A 23,082-nucleotide genomic window follows, 5' to 3' on the forward strand; every position below is an offset into this window, starting at 1 on the left:
TTCCCCCTCCCTGCACAGCTCCCCTCATTATTCAGCTTTTCCCTCCCACCTTTACCTACAGACTCAGGGATGAGCCCCTTCGTCTTGGATTGATGCTTCATCAGCCTGGGTGGGGCAGCTGTAGGTGAAGTCTCAACATCTTACGAGGTCTGGACTCTGATCTTGCTGAGTTTCAGGATGCTGGCAGGTAAAGCAGCTGGGATCTGAGCAGTTACCAAGGCTTCCAGGAACGCAGTTCTGTGGGACCCACTCAATCTCAAACAAGGCGACAAGGAAAGCATGGCCGTCACTGAAGGGTGTGGTGATTCCATATGACAAATGAATAGACACTGCTTCCTGACCTCGGGGAGGTCCTCCTACCTGGGGAAACAGAAACACATGCTCAGCAAGTGAGGGATTGTAACCATGTTATGTTGCCTCACCACATCCATCCAGGTGTCCCCATCATGGTGCCACCTCCATAGGGTTTGAGTTAAATGTACAGGAAGTGCAGGTTGCTGTCCACTGTCTAAAGTAGGCAGTGATACTCCCAAGACACCCACATCCTCCAGATGATTAGCCATCTGGTATACTGGTGGGGGTCTGTGTTTTCTTCATGACTGGTGTGGGCCCTGGCACCAGGAAGGATGGTAGCTGCTTTCATTGTGGCTGGACAACAATCAGTACATGTGGAGAAGGGGCACATGTCCCTGGTTATGTGGACAGTCTTCATTTGTGCCTGGGATTTTCATGTCTCTGCATGCTATCCGGTTTAGTATTTGTCCCACTCTCTTTCAAAGGTGTGGGTTTTGCGTGATAATTGAGAAGGCCAGGGTATCTGTGAGCCCAGCGGGCGGGACTCAAGCTTGACTCACCTTGTCTGTTACTTCCTGGTTAAACAGTGTTTAGAATCCACCAACTTATTGCCTCCTCCAGAGACTTCTGCACCCATCCCACTGATTGTCTCTCCCGTTTTGTGCTGTTTGGTGCCTCTGGTTCCCAGAGCTCTCTGGATTTACCTGCTGTGTCACTTTTCACACAGCTTGTCCCTGGCTGTTTGCTGGTCCTTCTTCTCCCATCTTGATGGGCTCCATCTTTCCTTTCTGTATATTCAGGGCCTTGTACTGTGCTGTGGAATAACCTCAGTCTACCCTTTGTGGAGAGAAGTGGGCCTTCACTCCTCATTGCTCCCAGCATCAAGAAGTCACGAGGTTGCGAAGGGAGCCACAGGAGGAACTGCACACTCGGCAGGCCACCGTTAACCTCTTGGCCCGGCTTCAGAGCCAGTGGCAGTGTCTCCCCCACCTTGAATAACTCATCTTTTAATATTTTCTTTGCCAGAGTCTCACCCTCTCCATCTCTCTTATCCTGTTTTTGTCTCCTCTCCTCTTGTGTGGCCTCATCTCCTCGGTTTTTACTCTTTCTTGAATATTTCAGATTGTTTACCATGCACATTTACTACTGTACTAATCAGAAAACCCTGAATATCATCACACCCAGGACATGGTGATAATGATGCTTCTTTCACAGTGTTGCTGTGCAGATTTATGAGCCTGCTCAGGGCCTGCTACCTCTCTGGAACTCAGTAGTTATTTCAGCCTCGAATTCTACCTTTTCCCCATTTCATCACCCTTGTCCCATCCCTGTAGGGAAGTTTGCTCAGCTGGAGGTGGCTACACCATTTCACAACTGCTGGCTTCTCTTCTACTCCCCCAGCTCTGTGTTCCCAGTTCCCACACAGCCCGCCCACAGAACCCAGCATTTCACTTACCTTCGATTACATCACTTGCATTGCTTCCTGATCATAAGAGTATTGTATTCTAAGTTTTTAAAACACAGAGATAATGTAAAATGATAAGTGGGCAGTAAAAATCCTATGTAGTCCTACCACTCAGAATTAGCTTTGTTCCTTTTTTAAAAGTATTTACCTACACACACACACACACACACACACACACACACACACACACACACAGAGTCTCTTTCTCTGTCTGGACGTACATATATTAGAGGTGTGTTGAGCTAATTCAGTTTTCCTTAATGCTGAATGGCCAAGCATCTATGTTTGGCTGTGATTGAGGCTGATGCTGAATCATTGAATGAAAATATGACATTCTAACAAAAATAGGTATTGTTCTTATGTTATTTTTGTTTATTAGGATTCTTCACATCGTAAAGTTAAACTCTAAGTCAGAAACAGTCGTATCTGGACCTTGCCCACTGCTAGATACTCCTGTGCTTACCATGCTGCAATTTATGATACTAAATATAGACACTTGTTTGCAACTGAGTTTGGTGGAGGAATGAACTACATTGGTTTTGTTAATTATGTCTGGATTGGTGATGATTTACTATAGATGTTATGGTGTGATATGGGTGGCTTTTTTCCCTTATGAATTTTTGAGGTGGCACAGTCGATAAAGTTGGCAATTAATTTGTCCTTATAAAGATATGAAGGATTCCAAATAAGACTTTTTCTTGAAAGATGCATGGTCTAAACAGAAACAGATAGAAAAATCTAAAATCCTAAAGGTTGTTTATTATTGTGAATGCCAGTATACCAAACAATTCCACAAAGACATGATTTATGATATATACTAATGATCTCTTTTATTCTGTTTTACAGTAGTATTTATAGTTCTGCACATATCTTGTCTCAGAAAGAAAATGACAGTCTTTGTAAAAGTAGCAAGCGAGTGTGTTGCCTCTTTTTTTTTTTTTTTTTGTGACGGAGTCTCACACTGTCACCTGGGCTACAGTGCAGTGGCACAATCTCGGCCCGCTACAACCTCCGCCTCCTGGGTTCACGCGATTCTCCTGCCTTAGCCTCCCGAGTAGCTGGGATTATAGGCACGCACCACCACGCTAGGCTAATTTTTTGTATTTTTAGTAGAGACGGGGTTTCACTGTGTTGGTCAGACTGGTCCCGAACTCCTGACCTCGTGATCTGCCCACCTCAGCCTCCCAAAGTGTTGTCTCTTAATATTTGTCTTCTTTCCTCACTTCCTATTAAATGTAACTATTTGGTAAAGTTCTTGATAATTGATTTGCACATAAATTTTGCATATAAAATTAATAGCTTTTGCCATATGATCAAAGATTATTGCACATTTCATTCTTGCAATAATATTTATATTTATACACCATCTGACTGGGAGAGTTCAAAATACATCATACATACAAGGAGCTTTTTAATCTGAGTACATCTAGAATGCAGATTTACATTTGAAAGTGAATATGCAGACTTGAGCAATAAGTTCATGTGGCATGCCTTATTTGTAGTATTGATGTTATGCTGTAGATGTAGAGATGATGGTGACCTGAGTATCGTAAGGTCATTGATCACGCACAAGTTCAGGGATGCCAGAAATGATCTTGCAATAGGTATTTGACTGTTTGTCCTTTCAAAGGCCAAGGCATTCATTTAGAAGCCATGGCCAAATAATAGGTTTTGGGCAAATAGTGTAGCTGAAGCTGAACTTTGATGGATCCCTGATAAATATGTTTGCATATATGATTTTGTATCCTGCTCTATTAACTTACTCTTAGCATTTTCCTGTAACATTATCTTTGAAATCATGATATTTAAAGGCTGAGTAATTTTTATCTGGAAGTGTTCCATAATTTATGAGCTTTTCTCCTTATGTCAGACTTGTTAGTTCATTTGGTTTCTGTTCACTTCCAGCTGCCTTTGGACAGTCAACATGCATCTTGGTCATTCATTTTTCCCCCCTACCTTTCATATCCTTAGCTACTGTGAAGAGGCCTCTGCAGTCATTGAGAACTGGCCTCTTATCTTTTATGCAGGAAGGTCCATCAGGTATCTGAAGACAGTTTTATCCCTCCTTCTGCCTCAAGGACTCTCCAGGCTGACAAGTTGTGTCTCACCGGCAGGTCCTCCTCAGTGAACCCTTCACCAACCCATGGTTCTTTCTGGTATTTTCGAATGTGGAGAATCAGAGCATTGAGCCCTCCTGCACACTCTCCCATGCCATTGCACCAGCAACCCATGCCTTGCCCTTTCTTGTGCAGGGTCTGTCTTACTGCACTGGGCTCCTGATTCCCCAGACTCAGGTCCTGGTAGGCCAGAGTCTAGGTTTTGACTGAGACTCCTTCTAAGACCTCATTAGGGACATTCAGTCCACTGACGGACACAACGCCTTCCAACCCAGATGTTCTGGCTGGCTTCCGTGTGATTGGTGACACACACTTTCTTCTGATGGTCGCGCACAGAGTGGGGCAGGTTGAATGGGTCACTCATCCTTGTTGTCTTGCTCCAGAATCATAACCTTGACAGTAGCCTCTCTACATTTCTTCCACTGGAATTACTGGTTATCCATCTTCCTGCTGGGTCTGTTTTATTTTTGCCCCTTTTACACATTTCAACACAGAGATTATAGGCCTTCAGCTTGCAGGGTGGAGAAGGAAGCTGGAGTTAGTGGGTTGGGATACTAGTGGGAACATGGGGAGTGACACCGTAGTGTGCTGTAGTGCAGTGCCTCTGTTCCAGAGGAGAGCCAGAGCCCTACCTGAGCCAGCACTGTTAGCTGAGGTGGGAGGACATCTCCCCAGGCTGCCTTGGGACTGGTTTCAATTCCCTAATGCCAAAACCTGCCTGCCTGATAGAAGGGGCTCAGGCAGGCATCCAGGGCTCAGTGTCCAGGCTGGAAGCACCAGCCAGAGGAGGCAGGACCTGGCTTCTTCTTACTTTCTCGGGTCCAGCGGCCATCCTCTTCTCTATTGCAGAGACCCTGGTCCAGCCTGCCGATCAGAAAAGAATGTCTTACACAGGATCTCACAGCTGGTTAAAGCCAAGCAAGGATCTGCAGTCAGAGTTCTCTGATTCTCAGTCTAATGATTTTTCTGCACACTGTGCTATAAAAATGCTACCCCATGGAGGTCCTTTGGGAATCATGTGTGCTGTCTTCATTCCAGAAGTCAGAGGGACCCTCCCTTGCTTACACTTCAAGAAAAATCCTTTATTATCTCTCACTGAAATGTTTGGATAAGAATCTAGATTTTTCAAATGTGCATTCGTTATGGTTGCACAGGAAATCCAAGTAACTGATTTTTCAGAACCTAAGCAGTTAATGCTAGAAATTTTGCTGCAAATAAATTGATCAGTATGCAAGACAGTTGTCACGGCTGAATCATGGTCCACAGTTAAGGTAAACAGATCTGTGATGACATTTTCTGAGCAGAATACAAATGCAGCTACATTTCCTCCCAGAGGTTTCTGACATTTCTTCTACATGGATAACAGATTCTTCTAAGAAGGTGTTGGTCACAAGGAAGAAAGATCTTTGTTTAATCCCTCTGAAAAGGTAGGGCTGTGATATTTGATGTGCTTTCTGTGAAGAGAATTGTTCTAAGAGAGATGAATATTGAGAAGAGCATTTTTCTTTGGTTAGTTGCCTGCCCTCACCCTACTCCCACCCGTGGAAACAGTCTTTTGGTTTTTCGTTTATTTGAATGGCCATTAAAATATTGTATGTTATCATGTGGTGAAACTTTGCATGTAATTAATTTTTTTCCCAAGGTAAAGATCAGGGGATATTTTTCTTACTTGGATTCACATGAAATAGTGGGGAGAGCAATATGTCTTTTTTTCATTTCTTCCTGTTCCTTTCATCTGTAATGCTCTCAAGTTCCACATTTTTTCCAGGTTTTCGCTGCCTACACTGTATTATAGGAATTCTACACAGTATGTCTGCATCTAAAATGTGAAATAGTCTACAGCTAGATGCTGCATTATAAACCAGATATGTTTTCTGTGTTATGGTGAACCTTACAAAATCTTTAGCTTGTACTGATTTTTAAATGAGCTCCAAACCTCATTCCAACTTTGTCTAAGAGCAGACAGTCATTTCCCCTCTGTGTGTAATGGGAAACAATTTCCTGAGGGGATATTTGCATGTGGAGTCAGACTGCTGCGAATACAGATATTTCTGTCTATTTGTGCATTTGCCATTGGTTATGATCAGGGATCCTGAGCAGAGATCTAGATGAGAGGGTCGCATTTGAGTGGGGGAATAACTCACGATCTGTAGGGAGTTGCAGTTGGGATAAAAGACCAGAAAGCTCCAGGGACTGGAAAGGAACAAGAAAGCATACCCCTCAGAGGGGACTAAAGGAATCTGCTCAGAAATTCTGGAGCAGTCAAAGGAACACTTTTAGGAAAGGGCATCTTTCCTGTCGTACTTTGTTCCTCCCAGAGCATTTTTTGCAGTCCATTGCCAGGTTAGCATAGGGGTGGTGTCCTCCAGGAAGCCTTCTCAGATCCTCCCAGCCGTCCCCACCACATGGTGTCCAGCATCTCTCACAGCATGCATTTCTCCGTGTGAAGTTACTGGGCTCTGTGCCTCCATCACACTCAAGACTGAACTTGTCAGAGGCAGGATTGGGTCCTTTCATCTCTGACCATTGTTCAGCTTCTAGCACAGCCCCCGGCTCCAAAGAAGAGCTTTGCAAAGGCTGCTTATAATTGAAACAGAGACCGCTTCCTCACAGCAACCTCTGCAAAAGGAAATAATGTCCTGATGAACTCCACGTCTTAGTTGAGGAAAGACTGAGGCAAATAGTGATGAAGCCAGAGCTAGAAGTAGGCTGCTACTGAATGTGTGGCCCCCTGAATCAATGAACCGAGGAATGCATGAGCACGTGTGCCTCTGCTTTGCTGCAGAAGTCCTCCTGTATCGAGCATGTATGGCATGGTAGTTGTAAATATGCAACCGGCCCAATCATATTTTTCTTCCGTCTCTAGACATTTTTTGCCCCATACAGTGTAGGAGGATCAGGTGACCAAGGTTTTTCAGAATTTTCCCTTTTTGGGATCTGACGCCGACACACTATTTTGAGGCAGTGACATCATCTCTTTCCTCTGGCATGCCCTCCTTGCGGCTCCATCATTCAGGCCTTGCCATCTCTCACCTGGACTGCTGTGACCTTCATTCATTCCCAGGAGAAGTCCAGGTACAGTAAGAATGAATCACCAGGGACCAGACCTAGACTGGGTAGGGGAGGGGTTGTTCAGAGACTGGCCTCCTTGAGGAGTGATATTTGGGCAAAATCTAAATGACTGTAAGGAATTAATGAGGTGAAGAGAGGGAGGAGAGCTTTCTTGCCAGAGGACATGGCATATACAAAGGTCCTGGGGTCGGAACGGAACATGGTGTGTTCAACGAACTGATAAGGCAGTGTTGCTGGAGCCAGAGAGGTAGGCTGGAGAGGTGGGCAGTGGCCTGACCACACAGGAAGAAGTTGATCATGGCAGGGAACTCCAGGTTTGGGCTAAGAGGAAAGAAAATGTGTTAGAGGACGGAGGCAAGGGCTGGCCTTGTCTGATATGGCTTCCGAGTGCGGAATGAGTGGGAAGGGCAAGAGTGGATGCATGAAGGTCAGGGGTGTCCTGAGGCAGGCCAGCAGCAGAGCTCAGAAGATGGAGAGACCTCTCGGAGGTAGCAGAGAGCTTGCTGGTGGATTGGAGAAGCAGCAGCCGAGGCAGCGCTGCTGCCAGGCGCTTGGATGAGATCACCTAGGAGGACACATAGGATAGGAGGCTGCACAAGACGCCCTGAGATCTGGAAGAGGAGGAAGAGCAGGCAAAGGAGGCCTAGAAGGAGGGGCCTGAGGCAGGAGGTGAAGGACATGGGCCTGGAAGACCAGGCGAAAATGCTTGAGATGGAGCAGGAGGCCACATCCCCATAGAAGGTCAGGGGCAGAAGAGCCACTGTTTTCCTTCACAAGAGTGGCCTCCTGATGATGGCAGCTCTGTAGTGGGATGACAGGCAAGTCTGACTGGAGAAGGTTGAAGGAAGCATGGTAGGGAGGAACTGGCGAGGTGAAGCAGCTCTTTGGTGGCTTTGCTTCATAAAGGGGAGCGGGTTACTTTGCCACAATTCCAAACTTTTCCTTGTGTAATGGAAAATTTGGCCTTGGCTTTTGAGATTTATTTGAATTTTGATGTGTGTTATAAAATGTGTTCATGTTTCTGTGCTGCACCAGACGCCTGTCTTTTCTAAATGTGGTAAACCCTCAGCTGCATGGGGAAATCGAGGTGAGGATCCCATTCTTCACTCCCATTTCAGATGAGCTCCTTGCCAGGCACTGCTTGGGCTGCCTGTGGCGAACTGGAAACAAGAGGGGATGGATGACTTGTCCAGGATCCCTGGGGTTCCTTCCAAAGGGTGTGTAGGGCTGTGGGGTCCCAGGGCTGTGACAAATGCAGGGGCACACTTCCCCACTCTGGCAAAGCTCTTACTATCAGCGAGGAGGAGGCTGTTCCCTGTCAGGTCTGGGGTGGGCTGTGTGTGTGGTTTGTGTGTATGTGGTGTGTGTGTGGTGTGAGAGAGGTGTCTGTGGTATGTGTGTGAGTAGTGTGATGTGTGTTTGTGGTGTGTGTGTGTGGTGCGTATGTTGGTTTGAGTGGTGTGTGTGGTGAGATTTCTGTGAGCAGTGCATGTGTGTGGTGTATGTATGGTGTGTTTATTGATGTGAATGGTGTGTGCGTGTGTGGTTTGTGGTGTGTGTGCTGTGTGGGGGTGTATGTATATGAGTGGTGTGGTGTGTGAGCAACGTGTATTGTTTGTGAATGATGTGTGGTGTATGTGAGTTGTGTGTGTGTGGTGTGTGTGAATGCTGTGTATGTGTTGATGTGAGTGGTGTGGGTGGTGTGTGTGTGATGTGTCCGAATGTGTGTGTATGTGAATGGTGTGCATGTATGTTGTGAGTGGTATATGTGTGGTGTATGTGTGAATGGTGTGTATGTGTTGTGGTGTGAGTGGTGTGTGTGGTGTGTTGGTGTGATTGCGAATGGTGTGTATGTATGTTGCTGTGAATGGTGGGGGAGTGCGGGGTGTGTGAGTGGTGTGTGATGTGTTGGTGTGTGTGAATGGTGTGTGTGGTGTATGTGTGAATACTGTGCATGTATGTTGACTGATGTGCGTGTGGTGTGTGAGTGGTGTGTGTGTGTGTTGATATGGGGTGTGTGCAGGTATTGTGTATGTGTGTTGAGAGTGGTGGGGGTGTGTGTGGGGTGTGTGTGTTGTGTATGTGTGTTGATGTGAGTGGTGTGTGGGAGTGTGTGTGGTGTGTGCAGGTGTGTATGTGTGTTGATGTGAGTGATGTGTGTGGGGTGTGTGGGTTGTATGAGTGCTGTGTATGTGTGATGTGAGTGATGTGTGTGTAGTGTGTGCAGGTGTTGTGTATGTGTGTTGATAGTGGTGTGTGTGGAGTGTGTGGGGTGTGTGCAGGTGTGTATGTGTGGATGTGAGTGGTGTGTGTCAGGTGTGGGGGTTGGAGTGTTGTGTATGTGTGTTAATGTGAGTGATGTGTGTGGTGTGTGCGAGTGTTGTATATGTGTGTTGATGAGAGTGATGTGTGTGGGTTGTGTGCAGGTGTGTATGTGTGTTGATGTGAGTGGTGTGTGTGGGGTGTGAGCAGGTGTGTATATGTGTTGAGAGTGGTGGGGGTGTGTGTTGTGTGTGTGTTGTGTATGTGTGTTGATGTGAGTGGTGTGTGTGGAGTGTGTGTGGTGTGTGCAGGTGTGTATATGTGTTGAGAGTGGTGGGGGTGTGTGTGGTGTGTGTGTTGTGTATGTGTGTTGATGTGAGTGATGTGTATGGGGGTGTGTGGTGTGTGTGAGCAGTATGCATGTGTGTTGATGTGATGTGTGTGTGAGTGGTGTGTGACGTGTGTGGGTGGGAGACAGGATGGAGGAGGCCGGTGCAGCATGGACTGGGTGCAGGCTCCAGCTCAGGACTCAGCTCCGCATAGGGAGGGCCCAGCGGGGTCTGCACTCCCTCCTGAGATCCGGGTGGGCCTGCCAGCTGGTGTAGAGACACGACTCTGGGTAGACGGACCGCTGGAGGTCGGCACAGGTGGAGCACCTCATCTCAGGCTGCCGGGGTTTTGCAGCTCCTCCTTCTGTCTCTGGCCACAGCTTCACGCGGGAATGTGTTATAAGTGGAGGGCTGAGGTGTTCAGAGGGCCTTCTTGCCCCCGCTGCCCCTCTGACCTCTTTTGCAATCCTGTAAATTAGAACCAGAAAAGCAACATTATAGAAGTGACTCAAGTCCTTACCATAGCGAAATGATTCTTTTTTTTTTTTTTTTGAGACGGAGTCTGGCTCTGTCGCCCAGGCTGGAGTGCTGTGGCCGGATCTCAGCTCACTGCAAGCTCCGCCTCCCGGGTTTACGTCATTCTCCTGCCTCAGCCTCCGGAGTAGCTGGGACTACAGGAGCCCGCCACCTCGCCCGGCTAGTTTTTTGTATTTTTTTAGTAGAGACGGGGTTTCACCGTGTTAGCCAGGATGGTCTCGATCTCCCGACCTCGTGATCCGCCCGTCTCGGCCTCCCAAAGTGCTGGGATTACAAGCTTGAGCCACCGCGCCCGGCCGCGAAATGATTCTAAGTGGTGTTAGCATCTGTGTGTATTTTTATTGAACACTTACACGTGCTTACGCTGTGCCAGGCATCATTCTAAGTGCTTTACAACTACTAGCTTCTTTAATCCTCATAACTCCAGGAGGTGCGTTGCTCTGCCCATTTTGCAGATAGAAAACCAAGGCACCGAGAGGCTAAGTAATATGCTCAAGGGTCATATAAAAATCACACATACATACACTTATAATGTCTGCTTGGAAAGACATTCTCTTCTAGGGGAAAGTAACAGAGAAGGAACATTTCTTCTGCTAGACATCATAAATAATTGGCTTTCCTTAATACTCACAATAACCATGTGATGTAAGTATTTTCCTGAACTTACAGAGGAGGAGTCTGAAGCTTAGTGAGGTTCAATAGCTTGCCCACAGACCCCATGGCTAGATGGAGTGACCCCAAAGCATGAACATGTCCTACATGCCATACAATTTTCATCTGGGCCTGTGATGGAGAATCGTGGCCTTAGCACGTCTCTTGCTGCCCCAGGGAAGAATAGTGGCCTTAGCACGTCTCTTGCTGCCCCAGGGAAGGTGCCTCCGCCTGGGCACCACAAGGGACGGGGACCCCACAGTGGGTGGCCAAACACATAAGAGCCTGCTCTGCCCTTCACTAGCCGTGTTACAGGGATCAAGGCTGACCGGTCCCTGCCGAGTTTCCTAATCTGTAAAATGGGATGAATTTCCATTTACCTCATAGGGTGGATGTAAAACTTGTGCAAAGAAGATGGCAGAGTGCCAGGAACACAGTTGGTGCCCAACATAAATCTTAGTTTAGGTAAAATTTTATCATTGTTCTTTAAGCCAATCCGTCCCATTATCGGACACTTACTGTTTAAAAAGGGCTTCCCCTTCCTCTGTCTCTGTCTCATTCATTCATTGCTTCTGGTTCTCACCAGTTATGTATACTTTCTCCTGTGTCTTCCACATGAAACCCTTTAAAAAGTATTTTTCTATTTGTGATCACTCAATTGACATATCATTAAATTAACATTAAATTAACACATGCTTTGGGAAAAAAAACTAGAATATTCCAAAAAACAAGAAGAGCTTTTAGGAGAAAATAAAACCCACCTGTAATTCTCACAACACAAATAGCCAAGTTTTACATATTGGTGTATTTCTATCTGCCTTATAGTCCTTTTTCTGTGCATAGAACACATGCACACACACACACACACACACACACACACACCCCCTCCCTCTCATCTCCCATCACAGCGAGGGAGAAGCTATGTTTGTGTTAGGTCCAGGACAGCGGGGAGTGTGTTTGCTGTGTGTCAGGGGTGTACATGTGCGTGGATATTCTAATGTCTGTTGACACAGACTGCTGAGCTCTCCTCTGGAAAGGCTCTACTCATATACACCCACAGCTGCAGGGTATGGCGGTGGCTGCAGTCACCCTGGAGGTATCCGAAGTGTGATTTCCTCCCTATACAGTGCAGTGGTCAGTTCTCTGTGAGTGAAATTCAGAAACCCTGGAGCAAATCAACAACTGACTTACAGGGCTGCTCTTCATCTGAAGGTTTAGCTTTCTTTGATCTATTGATACCAGGCCTTATCTTTGGGACTGTCACCTCCAACCTGGTCAGGGACCTTCCTAAGCCACCTTCTTTGGGTGGACATTCCAACAGCTTTGCTTGCTTGAACTTGAGTCACAGAGAAAAGATGCCAGATTTAGGAAGTGGGTAGTTACCTTTCCAGGGAAGGCTGACAGCTGACACATTATAGATATGGACATAGATTGCAGAGGAGAGAGACTTGTTTTCTCACTTTTGTTTGAATTTATTAAGGGTGGCTCCTAAAAATCAACATTAGAGAAAATATTTTATCTTTAAAGTCAATTTTAGTCTCATCGATTGCATTTTCTGTTTGGCTTATTTAGTATCCAGAACACTTAGTTACCAAAAATAGCATTTGATAAAATGAGGCATCCATTCCTTAAATAAACTTTTTAAAGTAGGCATAGGAGCAGATTCCTTGACAACAGAAAGAATGTCTGTCTTAAACCAGCAGCTCATTCCAGTTAAATGCAAGGCTCAAGCAAGATTGCTTACCATCAGCATAATCATGATCATTTTAACTATTGTTGCTTGAGTGTTTTGTTTTCCCAATCACTACGTTAGGCTCATCACATACCTTGTCCTTAATTATTAAAATGCCCCTTCAAGGTCCATATTATGAACATTTCACAGCTGACACTTTGACCTAGAGTAGCCCCATCACTCACAGCTGGGAAGTGTCTGAGTTGTGATTTGAATCCAGATATATTTGACTGCAAAGTAGTGACTTTCTTTTACTTCACGATAGGTCATTTTTACTCAATATTGCTCTGAAAGTTCTGGCCAATGAAATAGGACATGAATAAAAGAAACTACACATGAAATAAGACAAGAAAAAGAAAGGTCACTTGTGGGCACCCACGCAGGTCATCTAATTTCTCTTTGCCTTGCTCCCTTCATCTGTTGGAGGAAAGAAGTGACTAGGTTTACAGTATTCCTTATCCTTTACCCCACCAGCCAAGGTTTTGGGGAGCTTTACTTTTTTCAACTTATATTACCAGAACTATTGGCATTTTTGTTTTACCCAAATTAAATTCAGGTGATTGGAACAAAGAAGGGATGACAACTTTTCTAGGATTACCAACAATGGCTAAGATCTCTTCCAGCCTGAAATTTCAACTGGAAGGCAGGAACAAGGTAATGGCTTTAAAATACCAAAACTTGTGCTGCTTAGAACATTAGCTGAGCAGGTGATACGTTTTTAAAGTTTCCACAATTAGAGGTATTTATGATATACTGGGATAACCAAAGCTAAGCAAACTTCTTTATATAGGTAGGACTTCTCAATATGTTTTTAGTGGACTTTGGAATCTCCAAGAAAGGGGGTAAGTGCACAGCTTTTTTCTTAACTTATTTGACCACAGAACTCTGTTTCTTGGAGAATCTTAAGGGGCTGCTGTTCTGTGGAACTTATTTTAAAAAGTAGTGACTTTCATTGTCATCTGTCTTTGTTCTAACAGTGATTCTGCCCTTCAATTTGGGGACATAATGGACTCAATGTGTTTTAGCCTCCATTTCAAAAAATATAAATATTTTATCAAAGCAGGCAGATGATAAGGTTGTTGGGTTATTGCTTTTAATACTGTCTAGCTGTCACAAACTCAGTTATCTAAAGGGGAGAGAATTACTTTAAGAGGAGGATTTTTTTCCCTTGAGGACTTTTCGATGTGTACCTTGGTTTAAAAAACAAACAAAAGTGTGGTCATTCCCAGAGTTTTATGGACACAGCAGAGTGACTAAATTAAGATTTTGTTTATTGTGAAATTGTATTGTGTATTGTAAAATTCTTCTTCAAGAGTTTTGAGTGGGATAGTTCAAGTTGAGCTTCAAATGTGTTTATTAAACATACAGTGTTTTGGGGCATAACTGTGGGTCAGCTGTCACAGGACTCCCTGAGTTCTGCTGAAAGGAAACAGAGCAGAAACCTACACCAGCCGTGTACTGTCAACATCACTAGGCATCTCTCTCCACTAAGAAGGGCTCAGATTCCTTATGTATCCTGACCCATCTTTTTTAAAATATATTTTTGTACATTGCTGCTTCCCTTCTTCCCCTGGGTAAAAGTTGAGCTAAGAAAAGCTAACACTGTGGAAGTCCTTCCCAACCACAGTAAACAGAATCACAGAGGCCATTTGAAATATTTGTCGAGCCATGGAATGGTCTGAGAAAGGGTGCCTGAGCTTAGGAGCTCTCCATTAGGTAGGAAAGAGAGACTTCTTAGTGTGGTTTCTTTGAAATCAGGGATGCTTGACATGACCTTAATGAGCTTCCAAAAGTATCTGGCTTATAGGAAATAATGTCTTGGCCACAATGTGCAGGAAAGGTACTCTCATTTAGTGCCAGACCTTCTTATTCTTTAAATTAATATTTATTCCTGGAAAGGTCCAGCTCTGGAGATACAGGAAGCGTCAGCCTGGCCTGCTGTAGCCTGAAGTGATGCTTTTAACACCCTGGAGCTCACCGTCCTCATCAAGAACAGAGGGGCCAAGCAGGGCTCAGATACTCAGGGCTTCTGAGTCCAGAGTAGGCATGGCAACCAGCCTTTCTGCTTGAACACGAACCCAGGGCAACAGAGCGGGCAGCGGCGGGCACTGCAGCAGGGTGTTGCCTCTTGGGAGTGTGCCCCGTCTGGGTTACCAGGATTTGGTTCTTTCCCTCAGGCTTTGGCTATGTGCTGCTTAGAACTTAGTGTCAGTGTGATCCTGCTGGGCCTGGCTCAGGCCCTCTGAAGGGAGAGGGCTCACCCGTTATCCTGCCTGAGCCTCCAAGCCAGATTTGGCAGCACTGCTGCACCGAGCTCCAGCCCCTGTGGGCTGCAAAGGTTCCACCCTGGTGCTGTCCATTCTTTCCTCCTTCAGAGATGGTATGCAGGAATTCCTTTCAAAAGATTCCTGTGCATCTTACCTGCCTCCAGGTGGTCAGGAGACAGGAGTCCCTTATGAAAGCTGCGAAGCTGTTTTAATTCTGTTTAACCACGGTTCCGATCAGTAAATATGAGAGTACTGCCAGAGATACTCTTTTCCAGAGAAAGAGGAAAGACTTGCCCCAGTTGCATAGCTGATGATGGCAGAGTGGCCTGCTGGATGCAGGTCCCTGGGCTCTCCACGCAGGTGGTGCTTCTGGTACCGCATGACAACTTTTCTTGCCTGTTACTGGGCTTTTCTGGCATTGACAAAACCTCTTGTCTTTGCTGAATTCCAGAAATGGCTTCAGACATACCTGGATCTGTGACATTGCCCGTTGCCCCCATGGCGGCTACCGGACAGGTGAGGATGGCGGGGGCCATGCCTGCCCGTGGAGGAAAGCGGCGTTCCGGGTAAGTGACCTCAGCGTTTCCAGGAATTGGCTTAATAAATGTTGAGCAATACTCTTGACCTGTTAGGAAAATATTGTTTCTCCCCGTCCTGTAGAATAGAAGCTCAGCAGTTTGCATCCTGTTTAGCTTTTGCAAGATTCCTAAATATGCACATGATTTGCTTCTAAGTGTTTTGGGCCTCGGCACCCAGCTGGGGACTTCTGTTTGCTTGTCCTTGTGGTGAGAATGTGCTTTGTGATCCTGCTGGGCCCGGCTCAGGCCATCTGAAGGGAGAGGGCTCGCCTGTTATCCTGCCTGAGCCTCCAAGCCAGATTTGGCAGCACTGCTGCACCGAGCTGCAGCCCCTGTGGGCTGCAAAGATTCCACCCTGGTGCTATCCATTCTTTCCTCCTTCATAGATGGTGTGCAGGAATTCCCTTCAAAAGAACTGGCTAAATCTCAGTGCCTGAAGACCAGACCGTTGGCATTGTCTGCTGCTCTGCTAGTGAAGGTGGTAATAATACTAAGTACTATTGTTCTAAGTGTACTTGTTCTGATAGGGCCAGAAATATCATCACTCTTGAGCAGATGGAACCAAAATTGCACCTATTAATGATCCATAATGTTTGTGGCTGTACATAGACCTAAAAAACCAACCAACCAACCAACCAACCAACCAATCAACCAACCAACCAACCAACCAACCAATCAACCAACCAACTACCCACCAACCATCCAACCAACCAAAATCCTGCAGGAAAAACATGACGGACATTTTCAGACTCAATATATCACCTAGCCCCTTTCTCCTGTTGAATCCATTTTATTTTCGATGCACTATTTGATAAACAAGGTTTCTCATGAAGTTGAATCAGTTTGTACTTTTAAAGCAATTTCTGATAACACACGGCTCCTTGGGAATGCAACTGTCCGGTTACAGCAGAACCCACTTCTCACAGCCCAATGCCGATAGGGTAGGCCCGTTTTTAGGTGGTCCAATATGATTCTTAAAGGGAACAAAGGTGGAGGCAATAGGAAATATCAGGATCTGAGATGGAGTGTGGCTAGAATGCAAAAGCATATTCAGCCTTGTAATTTTAGGTTGGAAAAAAGACTGTTACGTGTGTTGTGTAGTCTCTAAAGGAGGGCCTGAGGTTTTTATGATGAGGGAGGGGGTTAAAAAAGCCCAGCAACTGAGCTCAGTGGTGATGCCAGCTTTCCTTGTATTCAGCACGCTCAGTGCACTCACTGGGTGCTGATGCAGCCAGTTCTCTATCTGCAGCTGCCACCATCTTTACAGCGAGACCAGCAGAGCTATGATGAGCAGTGTTGGTGCCTGGGGCAAAGCTCTGCAGATCAACTCTGTAATAAATGATGTGGCTCACCTCTGGGGCTTCCTGCAAACCCAGCCATCCGTTTTCAACCAGCTATTCTTGCTAACTAGGTGCTAAGCTCAGCAGTTGCTAAAAGAAGACAAGAGGTGTCACCATATCAACTTAATTGATTTTTTACAATTCCAGGCCTTTTAAAATTATTTTAAATGTCTATGTGCACGCTAACTCGCATTCCCTGAGGACAGAGCCCCATTGCTTGCCCAAGTCCTTTTCCAGAAGAGGCCAGCACAGGACTCTGTGATGAGGCAGGTGGGCTGAGTCAGGACCAAGTCCAGGCAGAGATGCTCAGGCCCAGACTAGTACTTACAGGACCAGGGACTGTCTCTGTGCTGGGAAGTCACCTCTGAGCCTCTGCCAGGAGTTTCCTCTTCCCCTCCCGCAGGGCCTGGGCTGTGGTGAGCCGAGGCTACTTCCCTCCTTGGTCTCCATGTTTCTGGCCCCAGCCTGGTGTCCACACCCTGATTTGTGGTTGCTCTTTGAGCTGCTGATTTGACTGGGGACGCAGTCCCATTTCTTTTTATTTTATTTTTAGAGACAGGGTCTCGCTCTGTTGCCCAGGGTAGTCTTGAACTCCTGGCCTCAAGCAGTCCTCACACCTTGGCCTCCCAAAGCGTTGGGGTGACAGGCATGAGCCACTGCATCTAGCTTCAGTCCCATTTCTGAAGAAGTCCTGCCCCACTGTGCTTTCCTTCTCGGGTAACACACACAGCATGGCACTGGAGGCAGATGTGGATCCTGAGCAGGCGGACGCAGAGCCTAGCATTCCACTTAAAGCCTAGGGAGTGAAACATCAAGAAAAGCAATGAGAGAGGAAGGAGGATGAGCAGCAATTGCTGACAAATCACCCAGGGGCGAGGGCATGACTTGTGGAAGGCAAATCAAACACCTCTCTAGGGTGTTTGTCCTCCACCATCCTCACCCCTACTTCCTTTTCCCTGACGGAGGGAGGGGGGCAAACAAACTATGATTCCACTTGCCAAGCCTCAGTGGCTTAGGGATGTATCCTGTGTGTAAGCAAAGAAACCTCCGTTTTTACAGGGCTGTTTCCATAGTAATTCTTGCATCTGACGTTTTTACATGTTTTGCTGAAATTCTGTGATTGAGGTCACCGCTGTTCTAGAAGCTCATGATAATAGCTCCTTCGACCACAGCCTAAACACTTAGCTAAGTACAAAGGAGACCCTGATGGAAGTCACTCACTGTCACTGAAATGCAGGTAACCCCATGGCAGGCCCCTGCTCCTGTGCCACGGCACGCATTTCCCACTGCCCTCCCTACTGATGGCATGGTGTGCTTCTACCTCCTTCTTCCTTCTGAGAATGTGGGACATGGTGGAGAGACTCAGAGAGAGAGGGGAAAGAAGAGAGAAGGGGAATGGGGGTGGTGGAAGGGGGCAGTGGCATTGGCAAGGACCTTCCCACACCCCCATTCCTTGCCTAGGTCTTCCCACTCTGACCTGATTATTCTGGTGGAGGGAAGTATCCCAAATTTTCAGGATAACCCTGCTTCCCATCCTAGTGTTTCAAAGCCAAGTAAAACCAACATCTCGCAGTTGGGATCCTCCAGGCCTCCCGCCTGGCCCAGCACTGTGGATCTTCATGGTTTAACTTCCTTCCCACTTCCCTGACAGCCTTCATCAGTAAGCGTCTTAGCAAGCTGCCTGCCCTCCCAGCAGTTGAGACTCAAGGTGAAGGCTCTGAAGTCCCAGATTCTTTCAAAAGTGATTCCACGTGCGTGGGAGAAATGAGCTGAAGCAAGTCACCTGGAATGCACGTTTGTAGTAACCTCCTTGATCTCAGTGACAGTGTGGTGAGGGGTGGGGGGCTTCCTTGGGGACAAATTCAGTTAGGGGGAAGCAGAGGTGACCAGTTAGGGTTTGTGACCATCCCAAAGCTAGCCTTTGATGGGGATGGAGGGTGGAGGCAGGGATGTGTCAGTCCCTTTCCACTTGGAGTCCGATCCTGGGCTTCTAAAATAGCATCATTGAGGAAAAACTATTTTCAAGTTATAGCCAAGAGACGAGCATCTCCTTCTAAGGTAACCCTGGGAGCTGCTGGAATGTGGTCAAATTATAGGTATATTTCCGTAAACAGCTGTTTCTCTTGGTGAGCTTTTATGTGCTAGCATTGCTGCAGTCTGGGCTGGCCAGTCCAGGCTCCAAAGGAGGAGCATTTTCCAGCAGCCCTTGACACTTCACTTCTTGCAGAAGCTTTGGGTTGGCCCGGGATCACTCCTTTACTGTCACTGTGGGACCAACCCTTTTATCTCACTAGAGCATAAGTGACTTCTGTTTAGTGGCTCATATTTGATGAAGCATTATTATGATTACAGTAACTGTTAGGCAGCTTCACATCACTCATTCCTAACTAATTGCAAGTTTGGAAATGCCTATCATGGCTTTTCATCGAGGCAGGCATTCAGGCTCATTGACAGAAAAGTACAGTAAAATGCATTTTCAGCCCCCTTTTTGAAGACTCTTCTATCATCCATTCACTGTGCTGAATTAAGGTGAGTACAATAGGACTTAAAAGTCATATTTTGATTTCTCTCCTTTATTATCCAGATGCTGCTGTATAATAGAGACACATAAAAGATATAAAACAAGATTTACTTAGACTTATAGCAAAGAACTAGGCATAGCTTATGGTAGTCCTATGTAAAGTAGGGAATCTGAGATAGTGATAGGGGTCCAAAGCAACAGCATCTTGGCAGGTGTGGCTCTAAAAGATCCTTTGTGTCCTCCAGGGTTGCCTTGTTTTCCATGTTGCTGATGAGCCAGTGAGATTGTTTTTGGGTGGATTGAGTCATCCTGAGTATTTGTGTTCTGATTCATCTCCTGGTTCGCCCCTGAATTACTAGAGCCGATGGCTGTACACATGCACAGGTGGGAGGCACAGGATCTTGGCCCCTAATTTTCCCAGACAAATGCTGGTTCCCAAGTTCCCAGAGGACTTCAGAAGACTCTGGGTTTGGAGCAAGGCCATCTCTTTCTCATACCCTCTGCTTGATTGAGCCACAGCTGACCTGGCCAACATGGGATTGTTTACCACGGGGCTCACTTCCTTATCTGTCTGGTCCCACAAAGGGCTGGGTAAAGAACAGAACTCTTTGCGAAAACAAAGGTGACCAACCATTGTGCTGTGTCCAGGACTTTTCCAGTTTTAGCACTGAAGTCCTAGATCCCAGGTACCTTCATTCCTATACTGAGAAAATCAGGATGGTTGGTCACCCTAAACACCCCAAAGATCATGCAGGCTGAGGACAGAGGGCTGGCTTATAAATTGCATTTTGCAGGAGTACTGACAATCATACTCATACCAACATGAGCTAAAAGGAATTTTAAAGATAACTGTATGTCTCATACCCACCTGTGGTTTCATTAAATGCTTGCATGAGTTCTTTGGAATGTTGAAACTGCTATTTCTTTTTCTTAACGCTGAAATGTTTTTGACAGCACGCATGGGGTTGTTAAATAACCTTCATGTGGACGGCAAAATCGCTCTTCCCCACAGTGAACACTAGGTGGCAGCGTAGTTCTGCGACTCTGAAGAACACCGGGTGAATTTGATTACAGCATTTTTGGTGGTTACCTTCCCGATGTAATTTTCCGGGAAAGGTGGGGTGATGGCTAAGTAATTATGCAGAATATTGATAGCTTTGATCCATTTAGAAAGTCTTGCATTCAGCTCCCACTTGTCCACAACATCGGCAACTCTACAGCTGCTGCCTGGTGCCTGGTTTCCCAAACTACCTTGCAGAATTGTGTGTTTGTCTCTCTTAGTGGTGTCTGTAAGGCCCTTTAACTGTACTTGTTTTTTTCTTATCACTTTTCTACCCCATCTCCTGTTCTTTTTGTGCATAGGTATTTCTTTTATCATTACTGTCATCTTTTCCAATCATGTAACTCCTTTTGTTCTTGTACTGTTAGTATAACCCTTATGTCTGAGAACCAGAGATTCCAAATTAGCAGGGGATCCTATCAGTCATTCCAAACAAAATAAGGCCAAGATTACGACTTCAGCTACGCTGTATATAAAACAAAACAAAAACAAAAGATACTGATTTTAAGAAGAAAATACTTCTCTGCCTTACCTAATTCCAGTCCCTAAGTCCCTCAAGTTGCCCCAAATCCCCTAGAGACGAGGATTTGTCTTGCTGGGAGCTTCTTGGGTGTGCCCGTGCAAGGATGGCTTGCCCTGTGTAATCTGGCCATTTCCTGGTAACCTGGGTGTCCTGTGCCTTCTCCAAGTCACTCATTAGCCACTGAAGCCCTGCCCTTAGAGCCTGAGGGTATGGGTCACCCTTACTGGGAGGCCAGCAGCTCTAGAATCTGTAGCAGTGGTCATTAAATACACAGTTCATTCTGATACTGAACTGTTTAGGCAAGGAATATCTCAATCCAGGCTGCCAGGCAGACTGGCCTTCCTTCTGCTTGAATTCCATGGGAACTATGCCTCATCCAGTCCACCAGGACTACAAAGAACAAGATGGGGAATGCAGTGGCTCTGAGACTTTCTCTTCAAGGAGCTGCACTAACCCTGGATGTCCAGGAGAGCTCAGACATCTGTATCATTTTTCATTTTGTTTCCCCAAGGACTCTGGGTACACTTGACACCAATTAAGTACCCCCTCTGCCCTAACATATTCAAGAATCATGTGAATTACCGTTAGAGAGACATTTTTTGAGAAGAGTTTAAGATATTAGTTCAACAAATATTTATCGAGTCTTTTTGTCTTATATTTACACTGAGAGGCCCAGTAAAAGGTGAGTCTGAATAATTACTTGGTGAGTTTCCATAGGCACAGCCTATTTGAATAGCTTGGGCCCCAAACAGCCATTTTCCCCTCAACAGCCATGTTTTTGGTCCTGAATTTAATAGGGCAAGGTCTTAAATGTCCTTTTCACTTTGACTCATGAAGACCAGCCACATTTTTAAGCAGTACAACTAGTAGTATGTTCTCTTTCACTTGTGATCCCTTCACCCTGACAACTTCTGTTTTCAAAATCCCATGAGCCTTTTCAGGCTGTTAGTATACCATAAGACAAAGTAAGAAAACAGTCTTAATGTGGAATAGATGATGCAGAGTGGAGCAGGTATTCCCAAAGATGGTGAGAGACAAGGAAGATACACCTTTCCATCGTAGCCAGAGCAATCCATTGGCTGCTAAGAGTTCTGAGAAGGGAATGGTGTATAGAGTTCTGGAGGGACAAGTTGATACTTGAATATTCCCAGCCATAGAATTAATGTTGCTTAGACTGAAGACCTTTCATTTTGCCTCCTCTTGTCTTGAACATGTTTGATGATTGTGTAGAGATATTGCTTGTAGCACTGCCAAAGGTTGGGACCAATGGATAGCAGTCCTAGTGAATAAAGCTCCTTTTGTTCCAGCAGCTCCTGTTACCAGTTAAAATGTTCTCCGATAATCAGTGCTCACTTGTGATCTTGACTTTTCAGAATGGACTTCGATGATGAAGATGGTGAAGGCCCCAGTAAATTTTCAAGGTAAGTTTATTTTATTTTCCTTAGACTTAAAGAAGCCAATAGCCAGCAATCGCCTTAGTGAAAGATACAAGAATGTAACGTCTTTTGTCACTGAAAAAGCCATTGCCTATAGTTTGACCATCTTCCTAGTCCCTCACTCTGTGGCAGTATTTGGCCCAGTGGCAGCTAGCTATAGATGATCAAAAGGTAAGTAACCAATTATTAACTCTGTTTGCTTTATAAGCAATGAATGTCAATTTTAAGGATTCCTTTTAAAAGACAATAAGGCTTTTTAAAAAGTATTTTTAAAAGCCTTTTAAAAAGTCCTATGACTTTTAGACCAGGCATGGTGGCTCACACCTGTAATCCCAGCACTTTGGGAGGCTGAGGCAGGTGGATCACACGGTCAGGAGATGGAGACCATCCTGGCTAACATGGTGAGACCCCGTCTCTACTAAAAATACAAAAAATTGACATAGGCATGGGCAAAGACTTCATGTCTAAAACACCAAAAGCAACAGCAGCAAAAGCTAAAATTGACAAATGGGATCTCATTAAACTAAAGAGCTTCTGCACAGCAAAAGAAACTACCATCAGAGTGAACAGGCAACCTACAGAATGGGAGAAAATTTTTGCAATCTACTCATCTGACAAAGGGCTAATATCCAGAACCTACAAAGAACTCAAACAAATTTACAAGAAAAAAACAAACAACCCCATCAAAAAGTGGGCAAAGGATATGAACAGACATTTCTCAAAAGAAGACATTCATACAGCCAACAGACACATGAAAAAATGCTCATCATCACTGGCCATCAGAGAAATGCAAATCAAAACCACAATGAGATACCATCTCACACCAGTTAGAATGGCGATCATTCAAAAGTCAGGAAACAACAGGTGCTGGAGAGGATGTGGAGAAATAGGAACACTT

At 45.6% G+C, this 23,082-nt stretch overlaps 1 protein-coding gene and 1 pseudogene across 1 annotated transcript in view; one reads left to right on the top strand and one right to left on the bottom strand.

Annotated features, from left to right (window-relative positions):
* Window positions 1-286: 286 nt before the first annotated feature.
* Window positions 287-8,904, bottom strand: LOC112627611 (annotated as a pseudogene).
* Window positions 5,165-23,082, top strand: part of ARNT2 (aryl hydrocarbon receptor nuclear translocator 2) — a 176,400-nt gene continuing 158,482 nt past the window's right edge. The window contains exon 1 of the mRNA XM_025390052.1: window positions 5,165-5,303. The gene's annotated coding sequence lies outside the window, so the exon portion shown is untranslated. The remainder of the gene's footprint in view (window positions 5,304-23,082) is intronic.

Source organism: Theropithecus gelada, chromosome 7a, assembly GCF_003255815.1.
Source record: "Theropithecus gelada isolate Dixy chromosome 7a, Tgel_1.0, whole genome shotgun sequence".
In the NCBI taxonomy this organism is placed as follows: domain Eukaryota; kingdom Metazoa; phylum Chordata; class Mammalia; order Primates; family Cercopithecidae; genus Theropithecus; species Theropithecus gelada.